The following is a 14,742-nucleotide window of genomic DNA, read 5'->3' as shown; positions in this document are numbered from 1 at the left end:
ATGTCAAAGTATAATTTTCAAAAAATTAAAATTATGACTCTCATACTAGTATATAGGGTACAGATGTCAAAGATATTTTGAACTCATTAATGAGAGAATCGGCAGGTTGGTAAACCTGTTTCAAAGGAGGACTAGAGAGATTGAAAGAGTCATCAAAACAAAGCAAGCTGAAATAAGATTGCTAATTTAGATACAGGGCAATGAAATTGTAACCTTTGGGGGTTATCTTTTCTACAGAACAAAAATCATTTGAATCTCTACCAGAAAAAAAGTAATTTGCAATTTATCAATCTTCTCCAAGTGAACACACAACTTTGTAGAATCTAGGCCTTAATCAGTAGTAAATAGCACGTCAAAATTACCTTCCCTTAGTGGCAGACAACTCAGGCCAGATTGATAGGCTCTCACATGGGTTTGGAAGGTCACACAGTAATCTTTCTGCCTTATTTCAAGTTCCACATAATTTTATTAATAGGAATCTGCCTCTAATATTTGGATGGAGGTTGCATGTATATATGAATGTATTAGTAAATCTGGATCTATAGATTTATAGATGTGAAATTAGAAGGTGATAAATTAAAAATTAACAGTTGTTATGACTTGAAAATAGCATTATGGGTATATAGGTTTGTGAGGGCTGCCATAACAGAGTATGCACAAACTGAGGAGGTTAAACAACAGAAATATATTATCTTACAGGACTGAAGGCAAAAATCTGTCCTCAAGGTGTCATGTTCCCTGGAAGGTGCTAGGGAAGGATCAGTCCCAGGTCTCTTCTGGCTTCTCATAGCTGCTTTGTTTATAGAAATGTAATTCTGTTCTGTACATGGTGTTCTCCCCATGTTAAGGTCTGTGTCCAAACTTCCCTTCTAGTCATATGGGATTGGATCAGGCCCACACTAGTTCAGTAGGACCACATCTTAACTAATTGCATCTGCAATAACCCTGGGATAAGGTCATGTTCTGAGATATTGAAAGTTAGGATTCAAACATACAAACTAGGGGTCACCTCATAACAGTGAATAAGTTTTTCTGACACTTTCCTTCCTCAATTTTCAGAAAAACTAAATGCCAACACCCATTCCCCAAAATATTCAATAACAGTTCTAGATGCCGTGATTTGTTTCCTAGGGTTGCCATCACAAATTACTACAAATTGCTTGGCTTAAAACAATAGAAAATTTTTTTGTCTTATGGTTTGGGAGGCTAGAAGTCCAAAATTAAGGTGTTGCAGAGCTTGCTCCCTCTAAAGACTGTAGGGAAGAAATTTTCCATGTCTCTCTTCTGTGGTTACTTTCAATCCTTGGCATTCCTTGTCAGGTATCTTTATCACTCCAGTCTCTGCCTTCATCCTCTCATGGTTGCCTTTAATTATCGTCGTTTTTTTTTTTTTTTTTAAAGTTATTTCTTACTAGTTGTTCTAGGGCTTACCATATACATCTTAACTTATCAGAATCACCTTCAGATTTATACTAGTTGAATGGCAGCATGACATACAAATGTTATTCTTATATAGGTCTATTTTCTCTTCCCACTTTTGTATTACATAAATGTGTTTTGAAGCCAACAATGTATTGTCACAATTATTTCTTTATAGACTTGTACGTCTATTAAAGAAGCTGAGAAAAGAAAGCACGGCAAGTATATATTTATGGAATTTGTTATATTAACCTTTTTATTTTGCCATTTCTGGGTCTCTTCGCTTCTTCTTGTGGGTTCTAGTTACCATCTGGTATCTTTTCTTTACTCTAATACAGCTATACTCCTATCCACTTATTTTGTGCTGTTATTGGCAAATGTATTGTATTTCTATGTGTTATAGGCTCAACAATACAATTATGTACATATATTCTTTCACAATTGCTTTGAAATCGGCTAGGAGAAGACAGGAAAAGAATATGCATTTATACTGTCTTAAAATTACATAATTACCTTTACCAGTGTTCTTTGTTTTTTCCATATGGGTTCAGCTTACTGTCTTGGGTCACAGGCAGTTTCTGGTGCCTGCTATTTCTTTCCTTGTATGGATCACACTTCCCTGGTTTTTTGCATGTCTCATAATTTTTTTCTTGGATCTAGACATTTTAAGTGACATATGACAGCAATACTGGACACCAAATTCCCTCCCCTCTCTATATGGGCAGTTTACTTTTGTTGTTGTTATTGTTATTTGCTTGTTTATTTGTTTAATGACTTGGATAGACAATTTTAGGGAAGTCTATTTCCCCTGAAGAGTGAAACCTCAGATTTTCTCCTCAGAGAACACAGCTTTGGGCATGTCCATAGTCACTCTGGGATGGTAGCGGTTTCAGCAAAGCCTCTGACTGTCTCTGACTTCTCTGTTAAATTGTCTGCCTCCCTTGGCATCACACCAAGCTCTTAGGCTCCATTAATTGCTGACTGATTGCTCTTTTGTTTTTGATAATACCTTGGGGGCATAAGATGTTCTACAGTCTAATCTAATTGAATTTGGGCCCCTTTTCAGAAATACTTTCCAAGGACAATTTTTGAGGTTTATTCTGGCCCCAGGAGGGTTTTGCTGGTTCTCTCTGGTAAACTAGCTGGTCTCCACTTCAGGTTGTTGTTTTAATATATGCACCAACTTCCTCTTTAATTGATTACCATCAAAATCTCCACTGTTTTTTGAGATCACCCTAGGGCTTAAAATTCCCACACTCTACTCCAAATAAAATCAGTTCCTTTAGGGAAAGTTTTTTAGATGTCTATTCTTATGGATTGTCTCTCTCCCGGGGCAGGGGGTTGCAGGAGTGGTGGTGGTGGTGGACAACTCTGAGCAGATACTCTGGGCACTGGGCAGGAGTAGTTGTCTCTAGTCTTCTTAGTTGGCATCTCCCAGCATGGTACTCCCAACCCAGGAATAAGTTGGGGTGAAAGTGATCAGGGCTCCAGGATTCTCAGCCTGTCATATCTGGGTAGAGACTCCTCGCTGGGAGTGAAGGGTACTCCTGACCTCTGAATCATACTCAATAGGAACTTAGCCTCTGTAACTCAGAGCGGAAGGGTATGAGAAATTCTAGCAGTGTGACTCCATGTGAAATACTTTATCCCTCAACTAAGAGTTCAGGAAAGAGGGAGTGTTGGGCTCTGCACTCAGCATGGAGTCTGCTTGAGATTCTCTCTCTCCCTCTGCCCATCCCCCTGCTGTCTCTCAAATAAATAAATAAAATCTTTTCAAAAAATTCTTTATCAATTATGTTTGTTTTGTTGGGGAGCAGGTCCACAGAACTCCTCATGGCTGCCATTCTTGATATTTGCTCTTCATAATTAGTCATTTTTTAAAATTGTAAACCTGAATTCACACATGGTAGTTGTTAAATGAAGAAAAATAAATGTTTACTAATGTTGAGTTTATGTGACATTTTGCATTAGAAATATTTAAAGAGTGGACAAGATGGCATTTCAGACTTTTTTTTCCCTCATTCCATATGGGAGATTGCCAATATTTAATAGAATATGGTTTGAAAAATGTTTTAGAAGATTCTATACATTCACAGTATCATAAAAATGTTTGAAAATCTACGTTTAAAATCAAAAGCAGACATCTGTTGGAAGGCAATTGAAAATGGATATTAATGCGATATAGGTGCAAAACCAAATTTGCCTTCATGAGTCAATCCAACTATAAGAGCTGATCCAATTATAATCTTTTTCTTAATATTCTTTAACACCAGTTATAACGAAGACAGTTCATTAAGAACCCATATCAGAGTATAAGGTCATGGCTAAAAATAAGTATATTGTCCATGTCATTTATCAATTCATTTCATGCTTTAGAAGTAGGTTCAATTTCATAAAAGTTAAAAAAATCACATTAAAGAGTTTCACTTTCACTCAAATGTAAGAGTAAAGAAGGGCTTTGTGAGGCTTTCCTATTTACATTTTCATTTATTTATATTCCCTGTGATATGTCAAGTGATTGTCAGTTTACAAAATGTGGCACCTATAAATATGCTTTAATTACTCATTTAGTTCAATCATTTCGTCAACAAACACTTATTGAGTAAATACTAAGCCAGGCTGTTCTTAATTCTGGGGATATAGGAATGTATGAGACAAAGCTCCTGTTCTCTTGGAGTTTATATTCTAATTATTGTCTTAAAGTAAATAGAAAAATGCAGAAATGCATTATGTATTGTACTGGTTACTAAAACGCACTCTTCAGATGCCCTTATGAAGACCAAGGCACTCATTTTTGAGCTACTAGAAGTATTAGTGGCTAATATCTCATAGCCACATCTCTTCCCTGGAATTGTTTCTATCAAAGGCACCCACCTCATCCAAAGTTACAATCACTGCCTAGAGCAACCTACAACCAATATTTGGTTAATGAAAAGTATGAAGACCTATTCTCCTTGTAGCAGTTTGTGGATAACTCTAAAGAGCTTTCTCCATTTCAGAGATCCATGAAGGATCGTCTGAGACATTTACTATAATTCACATAGTTTTTGTCTCTGTCCAGTTCTGCTTCCTGTATTTCCTTGAAGGTATTGTTCCTGAAAGAACTTCCCAGTACACATTCTACATACAAATCTTCATCTCAACTTTGTTTCCAGGAAACTCAACCAAAAAATGGTAGACACTAGAAACAGTTCTAAGAAGTAGACCCTAAGTGCAACCTTTGGTCTGGATCATTTGCTAAAAGGTGGGGAAAAAGCTAAGATCAGCTAACATAAGAGTAGTGAAGCTTCATAGAAGGTTGAACTCTAAGCCTGGCAGCTCTGCTACCCTAGAGAAAAGCTTCAATTAAACAGGGAGGGTAGAAAAGGAAACCATTAACAAAACGGAAATGCAACCTAATGAATGGGAAAAAATATTTGCAAATGATATATCTGAAGGAGTTAATATCCAAAATACATAAAGAACTTATACAACTCAACACCAAAAGCAAGCAAACAATCCAAGTTAAAAATAAGGAGAGGACCTGAATGGACACGTTTCCAAAGAAGACATACAGATGGCCAATAAACACTTGAAAACATGCTCAACATTCCTAATCATCAGGGAAATGGAAATCAAAACCACAATGGAGTATCACTTTATACCAATCATAATGCTTAAAATAAAAAACACAAGAAATAACAAGTGTTAGTGAGGATGTGGAGAAAAAGGAACACTTTTTCTTGTACAAGAACTTGCACTTGCACTTTTGTACTTACACTTGTACACTGCTGGTGGGAATGTAAATTGGTGCAGCCATTGTGGAAAACTGTGGAGGCTCCTCAAAAAATTAAAAGCAGAAACACTGTATGGTCCAATGATTTCACTACCGGGTATTCACTGTGGTAGTGGCACAATAAGGGGAAACAAAGACTTGGTGTTTTGTTTCGATTTGGCAACACTACTTGGAAAAGACATATGCACTTTTATGTTTATGGCAACATTATTTACAATAGTCAAGATATGGAAGCAACCCATGTTCATAAACAGACAAATGGATAAGGAAGATGTGGTATATACAATGGGATATTACTCAGCAATAAAAAAGTGAGATCTTGCCATTTGCAACAACATAGATGGACCTAAAGGGTATTATGCTAAGAGAAGTAAATCAGGCAAAGAAAGACAAATACCATATGACTTCACTTATATGTGGAATCTAACAAACAAAACAAATGAATAAACAGACAAAAAGCAGAAACAGACCCATAAATACTGAGAACAAACCGATGGCTACTGTTTGGGGCAGGGGGTACAGAATGGGTGAAGGAGAGTGGGAGATACAGGCTTCTGGTCATGGAATAAATAAGTCATGGGGATGAAAGGCACAACATAGGGACTAGTCAATGATATGGTAATAGCATTGTATGGTGACAGATGGTAGCTACACTTGAGGTGAACATAGCACAATGTATAAACTTGTTGAATCCCTATGTTTTACACTTAAAACTAATGTAACATTGTGTGCTAACTATACTCAAATAAAAACATTTCAAAAATTTTTTTCTAGGGCTGCCACAACAAAGTACCATAATCTGGGTAGCTTAAAACAATAGAAATTCATTGTCTCACAGTTCTGGAGGCTAGAAGTCCAGAATCAAGGTGTGTTCAGGGCCATGTTCCCTCTGAAAGCTCTAAAAAAGAATCTTCCTTACCTTTTCTAGCTTCTAGTAGTTGCTGGCAACTCTTGAGACTTTTTTTTTACTTGTAGTAGCTTAACTCCTCTCTTTGTCTGTCTTCATATGGCCTTCTTCCCCATGTGTTTATGTTTCCAATCTCTTTCTCCTCAAAAGAACACTTGTCACTGGAATTGGGGCACACCCTAATCTAGTAGGAGCTCATCTCAATGAGTATATCTGCAAAGATCTTATTTCTAGAGGTCATGTTCACAGGTACCAGGGATTAGGACTTCAATATATCATTTGGGAGACACAATGGAATTCAACTTACAGCACCTTGAAAGACAGAAACAAGAGAAAATCCTCCCACTGAGCATAGCTTCAGATAGTGCACTTGGCCATTGTATTAGTCAGGGTTCTCCAGAGAAAAAGAATCAATAGATTACATATAAGAGGAGATTTATTATTATAGCAATTGGTTCACATGACTGTAGAGGCCAAGAAGTCCTATGATCTTCCATTTGCAAGATGGAGAACTAGCAAAGCGAATGGTATAATTCAGTCCAAGTTCAAAGGCCTGAAAATTGGTTTGAGGGGTGGAGGAGAGTACTGATGGTGAAAGTACAGTTCTGAGTCCAAAGTCCCAGAACCAAGAATATCAATGTCCAAGGGCAAGAAAAGATGAATATTTCAGCAAAAACTGAAAGAGTAACAATTTATCAATTTTAAATGGCCACCATGCTCCAAATTACAGACACAGAAATGGATTTGGAGAGAAGAGGATTGGTTTGGGATGTTTCTGTTGTAGACCATATAGAACTTGTCAGCACCTAGCACCTGGATCAGTACTGGGCACAGTGTAAGTGCTCAATAAATGTTATAGTTGGATGAATGACTCTAAGTTCCGGCACTTGCTGTTGGATAGATTGTGATGCCATTTACTGAAGTAGGGAAGGAAGGCTGATGGAGAAACTGCTTTGGTGAAGTGAAGGAGGAATCAAGATGGTTTTCTGCATTCTGAAGCCCTCCTTCTGGGGACTTTCTCTGGCACCTCAAAAGCTGCCTGGGCCACAAACAGGTACAAACTAAAATATCAGGCACACAGCCCTCAATCAGTGGGAAATATGAGAGCTGGTGAATAAATGCCTCAACTTCCCTGGTCCCTGGGGAAATAATTCTGAGGGATATTCCACTTTGTTTTTGTTTCTTTTTTTTTTTTCCAGAGAATTCTCAATGAGAATGAGCCCCATTTGACTACAGTGACCATAAGCTTTCATTAATGTATTCCTTTTTTTAAGATTTTATTTATTTATTCATGAGAGACACAAAGAGAGAAGCAGAGACATAGGTAGAGGGAGAAGTAGGCTCCTCGCAGGGAGCCCAATGCGGGACTCGATCTCCGGACCAGGGATCATGCCCTGAGCCAAAGGCAGATGCTCAACTGCTGAACCACCCATGTGTCCCTTATTAAAATATTCTTTATTGGCTTCCCCCATTATCCTGTCTCGCTTTCACTAACATCCTCACTCGTGCTTTGTGGAATCACCTTCTACATAAATGGTTGCCTTAGACTTTGGTTTAGGGGAAACATAAACTAAGAAAAACAATAACAATGATAGACTTTGAGTCTACAGATCGCCTTTGCCTAAAATTCTCTTCCTCTTCTCTCCATCATTCAAAGTTCTTCACATTCTTTAAAACCCATTTCAAAGCTCATCTTCAAAAAACTTTCTCTGGCTCCATACCCCAAAAGAACATACCATTCTGTGCTATTTTTCTCTAGAAGTGTTATTTGTTGAGCAATTTGGAGTTAATTTTCCACATGCTTTATCATCATGGGCTCAGGACCCTTACCGTGCCCTAAGAAGTCTTGTGGTGCACACATATAGGCCTCAAAAACAAACATATTCTCTTTCTTTCTCTGGATTATTTCCTCAGAATAAATGGCACATTTGGCTTTCTACTTTGGCATGATGAATCTGGAGATTTGGGTTTGAATATGGGGGAAAGAGGCCATTTAGACCTATAATTTGTGCAAAAAAACTACAGAGCTCAGCATACTTGAATTTTTCCCAAGGGGTCCCAAAACTACACATAATGATTACACACTACATAGCAGCTTTTGTCCTATGTATATATTTCCAAGTCTTTGAGGCCAGGAGGATTTGGTCAAGATCCCTCTCCCTGTGAATCCCAAGGGATGTATACACCAGGAGACAGAGCCAAACAAAATAAAGCACCCATTTCTTGTTAGCAGAATTTGTCCCTAAACCCCAATGCAGGAAGCTCTGGATATCTGGGCTTGATTCCCCCTGGCCTGAACCTCCAAACCGAAATCTTGTAATAATGGACTTTGAAAACCCCTTTCTCATAAGCCACATGGAACAAAGACTAAAAAAGAGACTTCTATAAAGTGTATATAAAAGAAGAAGAAAGAAAGTTCAGTTGAACTTTCAGTTCAACTTATCTTTCAGTTGATCTTATCTTGTGGGAGTCACCCTAAGGAAGAGGGAAGCTGAGACCAATATGTGAGCAGGGCTCATCCCAAGAAACCATCCACTACTTCTGAAGCAGGGGCAGAAAAAGCATATGCATGGGACACATGCTGGGACCTTGTAATGCACACTGATCACAGTTTACTAATAAACATGACCCAGTCAGAGTCCTTGAATCTAACTATCAGATTAATAATTCCTCTATTTGGTAGAAACTAAGAGAGGTGAAAGAGAAGAGCGAAGAGTTTGAGTATTTGTGCTCCCCTAGAAGAGTACACAGCTCACATATTTTACTCACTGTTGGCATAAATACAATGCCAGCTATTGCATCTCTTGGTTTTCTTTTTGTCTCAGAACATAAGTCTCCATATGTTTGTTTTCTCTTCCCAAGCACATTATAAAATCCTAAAAAGAAAGAACTCTCACCTGCTTCCTTTGTGTTCTCCACAGTGCTGGAGATGTGAAAGGAACAAATAAAATTCTTTAGATCACAATTATTATAGCAATTGTATTTCTTGATGGCTTTACACATGCTGATTAATCCTCAAAACCATTCTATAAGGTATATGCCATTAACATTCTCATTTTATAGATGAAGGAATTGAGACTCAGAAAGTCCAAGTAACTTCCCTAAATCCATATATCTAGAAAGTGGAAGAGCCAGAATTTTAATATTTAACCCATACTGTATGAAAAAAATGTGAAACAGTTGGGGCACCCGGATGGCGCAGTGGTTGAGTGTAGGCCTTCAGCTCAGGTTGTGATCCCGGTGTCCTGGGATCAAGTCCCGTGTCAGGCTCTCTGTAGGGAGCCTGCTCCTCCCTCTGCCTGTGTCTCTGCCTCTCTCTGTGTGTCTCATGAATAAATAAATAAAATCTTTAAAAAAGTAAAATGTAAAACAGTTACAGAGAAAGAAGAGAAGGCTGGGTGGAGGGAGAGCTGTCTACAGCATGGGAACTGTATCAGCCAAGGTTTAACCAGAGGAGCAGAACCAGTATATGCAGCACATATATACATGCATATTAAGAGGGTTGTTTTTTTTTTAATTTTCACAAGGAATTGTCTTATGCAATTATGGAGGCAGGCTAAGCAAGTCTGAAATCAGTAGGACAGAAAAGCAGGAAAGGAAGATCCCAAGCAGGGTTAGAGCTCATGGGCACAGTCTGAAGCCAGTGGAAGTGAGGAAGGAAGGTCCAGGGGAAAGGGAGAGTATATTGTTTCTACGTCTCTTTTAAAGGACTTCCAACAGATTATTAGGTGCACCGAAAATAACCCTCATTTTGATTAATTTAAATTCAATTGATTAGAGATTTTAATCTGTACAATCCCTTCACAGTGGAAACCAGAGTAGTGCTTGAATGAATAATTGGAAAAAAGTACAAGCTGTGAAGCTACAATCCATCAATTTGCTTAAGAAAATATCTCTTATATCCCATCTTAACCAGAAATATATTGGAAAAGGAATTCTGGAGACTGTTGTTCACCTTAGCCAAGCTACCCCATCCCAAAGCCTCACATTAGGGATGCAAGAGGAATTTACAAGACATAGAGCAGAGGTTATGTGGATGGACAACCGAGGCAATCCCATGGGCAAGAACATAGAAGAGGCAAAGTACTCATGGCTACTTTTGAAAAGGTCATTGAGGGGAGAATGTAATCATAAAATCCCAATGGGGACTCCAGTGCAAGATGGCAATGGCAAATGTTCAATGCTTATGAGGGGAAGAAGAGACCTGCTGGGATTGGAAGGTACATAAAGGATTGGGAGCATAGGAAGCCCACAAGGCCAAAGGACAGGGAGAAGGTGATGGAGTAATGAAACAGGCCAACAGTTCAGTGTTTCTGAAAAAATTAGCATGAATAATTGAATGACCTACTAGATACAATTGATTCTCACTACTTTTGTTCTATAAAGTCTCTGTGAGTACTGAATTAGCACGTACAGGACCTTTGCTCCTGGGGAAATCCAGGATAAGTTTCCATGAGCCTCTGGTCATAACATTTCCATCAACTGATCAATGCATAACTTTGTTTTATGTGCTTTTCTGTTTAAAGACACCTTATCTAACATATATTGTTGACTAACATTGAACTCATGGCCCATAGCACTATAACTTACTCCTGAACAAAGTGTATATAACACATGCATTCCCTCCATTTTCTTCCAGGTTTCTTGTGCTTAGGAACACATATACTTATGGGCCATCAAATCGTAAAACCACCAACTAAAAGCACACACACACAGACCCATGCGCGCATGGCATTAAATAAAATGAAAAAAGCATACTTGTTCACAGTATGAAGAAAGCTGAAACAAGAAGGCAGAGCATCACTTGGTTTGACCTCAGCTGGGATGTGCAAATCAGAGGACTCAAGTTTTTCACCATACTATGCATCTCCACAAATGACTGTGAAAACACAAGTATTAATTTGGGGGTTACAAGTACATTTTAGTGAGCAGGTGATTTCACAGATTCAGAGGCTGTGAAAAATGAGGATTGAATATATGTGAAAGTTCACCCTTGGATTACTGCTAACGGTTAGAGAATCCCAGGACCTGAAGTTGACTCCATCCTAGACATATTTGTGATCAAGTCTATAGTGCACCAAACAGAAGATGAAAATCGAGCAAGCAGTCCACGCTCCATGGTTTTCTGGATTCAGGACATCCCAACACTGAAACTCGATTTAAATTGGCTGATTTAGGGGGGGAGGAGCAAGATGGCGGAAGAGCAGGGTCTCCAAATCACCTGTCTCCACCAAACTACCTAGAAAACCTTCAAATTATCCTGAAAATCTATGAATTCGGCCTGAGATTTAAAGAGAGACCAGCTGGAATGCAACAGTGAGGAGAGTTCGCGCTTCTATCAAGGTAGGAAGACGGGGAAAAAGAAATAAAGAAACAAAGGCCTCCAAGGGGGAGGGGCCCCGCGAGGAGCCGGGCTGAGGCCGGGGCGAGTGTCCCCAGGACAGGAGAGCCCCGTCCCGGAGGAGCAGGAGCTGCACCGACCTTCCCGGGCGGAAAGGGGCTCGTGGGGAGTTGGAGCAGGACCCAGGAGGGCGGGGATGCCCTCGGGCTCCCCGGGACAGTAACAGAGCAACTGCGCGCCCAGGAGAGTGCGCCGAGCTCCCTAAGGGCTGCAGCGCGCACAGCGGGACCCGGCGGGACCGGAGCAGCTCGGGGGGGGGGGCTCGGGGGGGGGGCTCGGGCGGCAGCTCCGCGGAGGGGGCTGCGCGGCCCCGGGAGCAGCTCGGAGGGGCTCGGGCAGAGGAAGAGGCTCCGTGCGGAGGGGGCTGCGCGGTTCCAGGAGCAGCTCGGAGGGGCTCGGGCGGCGGCTCCGCGGAGGGGGTTGCGCGGCCCGGGAGCGCGAATCCACCAGCGCAGGCTCCGGAGCACAGGGCGCCGGGACACAGCCCAGGATCCGGCCTCCCCCGGGACAGACAGAGGCCGGGAGGGCCCAGGACAGCAAGGAGGCTCCTGCCCCAGCTGAGCAGATCAGCGGCCCCGCCCCGGAGCATCCAGGCCCTGCAGACGGAGAGCTCCGGAGTTCCAGGTTTCCAGAGCTGCCCCGCCACTGGGGCTGTTCCTCCTGCGGCCTCACGGGGTAAACAACCCCCACTGAGCCCTGCACCAGGCAGGGGCACAGCAGCTCCCCCAACTGCTAACACCTGAAAATCAGCACAACAGGCCCCTCCCCCAGAACACCAGCTAGACTGACAACTTCCAGGAGAAGCCAAGGGACTTAAAGAACACAGAATCAGAAGATACTCCCCGGTGGTTCTTTTTTTGTTTGTTTGTTTTTGTTTTTGTTTTTGTTTTGTTTTGCTTTTTGATTTGTTTCCTTCCCCCACCCCTTTTTCTCCTTTCTTTTTCTTTCTCTTTTTCTTCTTTTTTTTTTTCGTTTTTTTTTCGCTTGTCTTTTCTTTCCTTCTTTCTCTCCTCTCTTTTTCTCTTTTTCCCAATACAACTTGCTTTTGGCCACTCTGCACTGAGCAAAATGACTAGAAGGAAAACCTCACCTCAAAAGAAAGATTCAGAAACAGTCCTCTCTCCCACAGAGTTACAAAATCTGGATTACAATTCAATGTCAGAAAGCCAATTCAGAAGCACTATTATACAGCTACTGGTGGCTCTAGAAAAAAGTATAAAGGACTCAAGAGACTTCATGACTGCAGAATTTAGAGCTAATCAGGCAGAAATTAAAAATCAATTGAATGAGATGCAATCCAAACTAGAAGTCCTAACGACGAGGGTTAACGAGGTGGAAGAACGAGTGAGTGACCTAGAAGACAAGTTGATAGCAAAGAGGGAAACTGAGGAAAAAAGAGACAAACAATTAAAAGACCATGAAGATAGATTAAGGGAAATAAACGACAGCCTGAGGAAGAAAAACCTACGTTTAATTGGGGTTCCCGAGGGCGCCGAAAGGGACAGAGGGCCAGAATATGTATTTGAACAAATTCTAGCTGAAAACTTTCCTAATCTGGGAAGGGAAACAGGCATTCAGATCCAGGAAATAGAGAGATCCCCCCCTAAAATCAATAAAAACCGTTCAACACCTCGACATTTAATTGTGAAGCTTGCAAATTCCAAAGATAAAGAGAAGATCCTTAAAGCAGCAAGAGACAAGAAATCCCTGACTTTTATGGGGAGGAGTATTAGGGTAACAGCAGACCTCTCCACAGAGACCTGGCAGGCCAGAAAGGGCTGGCAGGATATATTCAGGGTCCTAAATGAGAAGAACATGCAACCAAGAATCCTTTATCCAGCAAGGCTCTCATTCAAAATGGAAGGAGAGATAAAGAGCTTCCAAGACAGGCAGCAACTAAAAGAATATGTGACCTCCAAACCAGCTCTGCAAGAAATTTTAAGGGGGCCTCTTAAAATTCCCCTTTAAGACGAAGTTCAGTGGAACAGTCCACAAAAACAAAGACTGAATAGATATCATGATGACACTAAACTCATATCTCTCAATAGTAACTCTGAATGTGAACGGGCTTAATGACCCCATCAAAAGGCGCAGGGTTTCAGACTGGATAAAAAAGCAGGACCCATCTATTTGCTGTCTACAAGAGACTCATTTTAGACAGAAGGACACCTGCAGCCTGAAAATAAAAGGTTGGAGAACCATTTACCATTCGAATGGTCCTCAAAAGAAAGCAGGGGTAGCCATCCTTATATCAGATAAACTAAAATTTACCCCAAAGACTGTAGTGAGAGATGAAGAGGGACACTATATCATACTTAAAGGATCTATTCAACAAGAGGACTTAACAATCCTCAATATATATGCTCCGAATGTGGGAGCTGCCAAATATATAAATCAATTATTAACCAAAGTGAAGAAATACTTAGATAATAATACACTTATACTTGGTGACTTCAATCTAGCTCTTTCTATACTCGATAGGTCTTCTAAGCAAAACATCTCCAAAGAAACGAGAGCTTTAAATGATACACTGGACCAGATGGATTTCACAGATATCTACAGAACTTTACATCCAAACTCAACTGAATACACATTCTTCTCAAGCGCACATGGAACTTTCTCCAGAATAGACCACATATTGGGTCACAAATCGGGTCTGAACCGATACCAAAAGATTCGGATTGTCCCCTGCATATTCTCGGACCATAATGCCTTGAAATTAGAACTAAATCACAACAAGAAGTTTGGAAGGGCCTCAAACACATGGAGGTTAAGGACCATCCTGCTAAAAGATAAAAGGGTCAACCAGGAAATTAAGGAAGAATTAAAAAGATTCATGGAAACTAATGAGAATGAAGATACAACCGTTCAAAATCTTTGGGATGCAGCAAAAGCAGTCCTAAGGGGGAAATACATCGCAATACAAGCATCCATTCAAAAACTGGAAAGAACTCAAATACAAAAGCTAACCTTACACATAAAGGAGCTAGAGAAAAAACAGCAAATAGATCCTACACCCAAGAGAAGAAGGGAGTTAATAAAGATTCGAGCAGAACTCAACGAAATCGAGACCAGAAGAACTGTGGAACAGATCAACAGAACCAGGAGTTGGTTCTTTGAAAGAATTAATAAGATAGATAAACCATTAGCCAGCCTTATTAAAAAGAAGAGAGAGAAGACTCAAATTAATAAAATCATGAATGAGAAAGGAGAGATCACTACCAACACCAAGGAAATACA

The 14,742-nt window shown here is 40.4% G+C and overlaps 1 pseudogene; it reads right to left on the bottom strand.

Moving 5' to 3' along the window:
- LOC140624675 (large ribosomal subunit protein uL30 pseudogene) overlaps window positions 1-10,980 on the bottom strand; it is a 95,937-nt pseudogene extending 84,957 nt beyond the window's left edge.
- Window positions 10,981-14,742: the final 3,762 nt, after the last annotated feature.

Source organism: Canis lupus, chromosome 35 (assembly GCF_048164855.1).
Source record: "Canis lupus baileyi chromosome 35, mCanLup2.hap1, whole genome shotgun sequence".
Lineage (NCBI taxonomy): Eukaryota > Metazoa > Chordata > Mammalia > Carnivora > Canidae > Canis > Canis lupus.
Note: the sequence above shows the minus strand (reverse complement) of the source record. Positions and strands in the feature narration are given on the sequence as shown.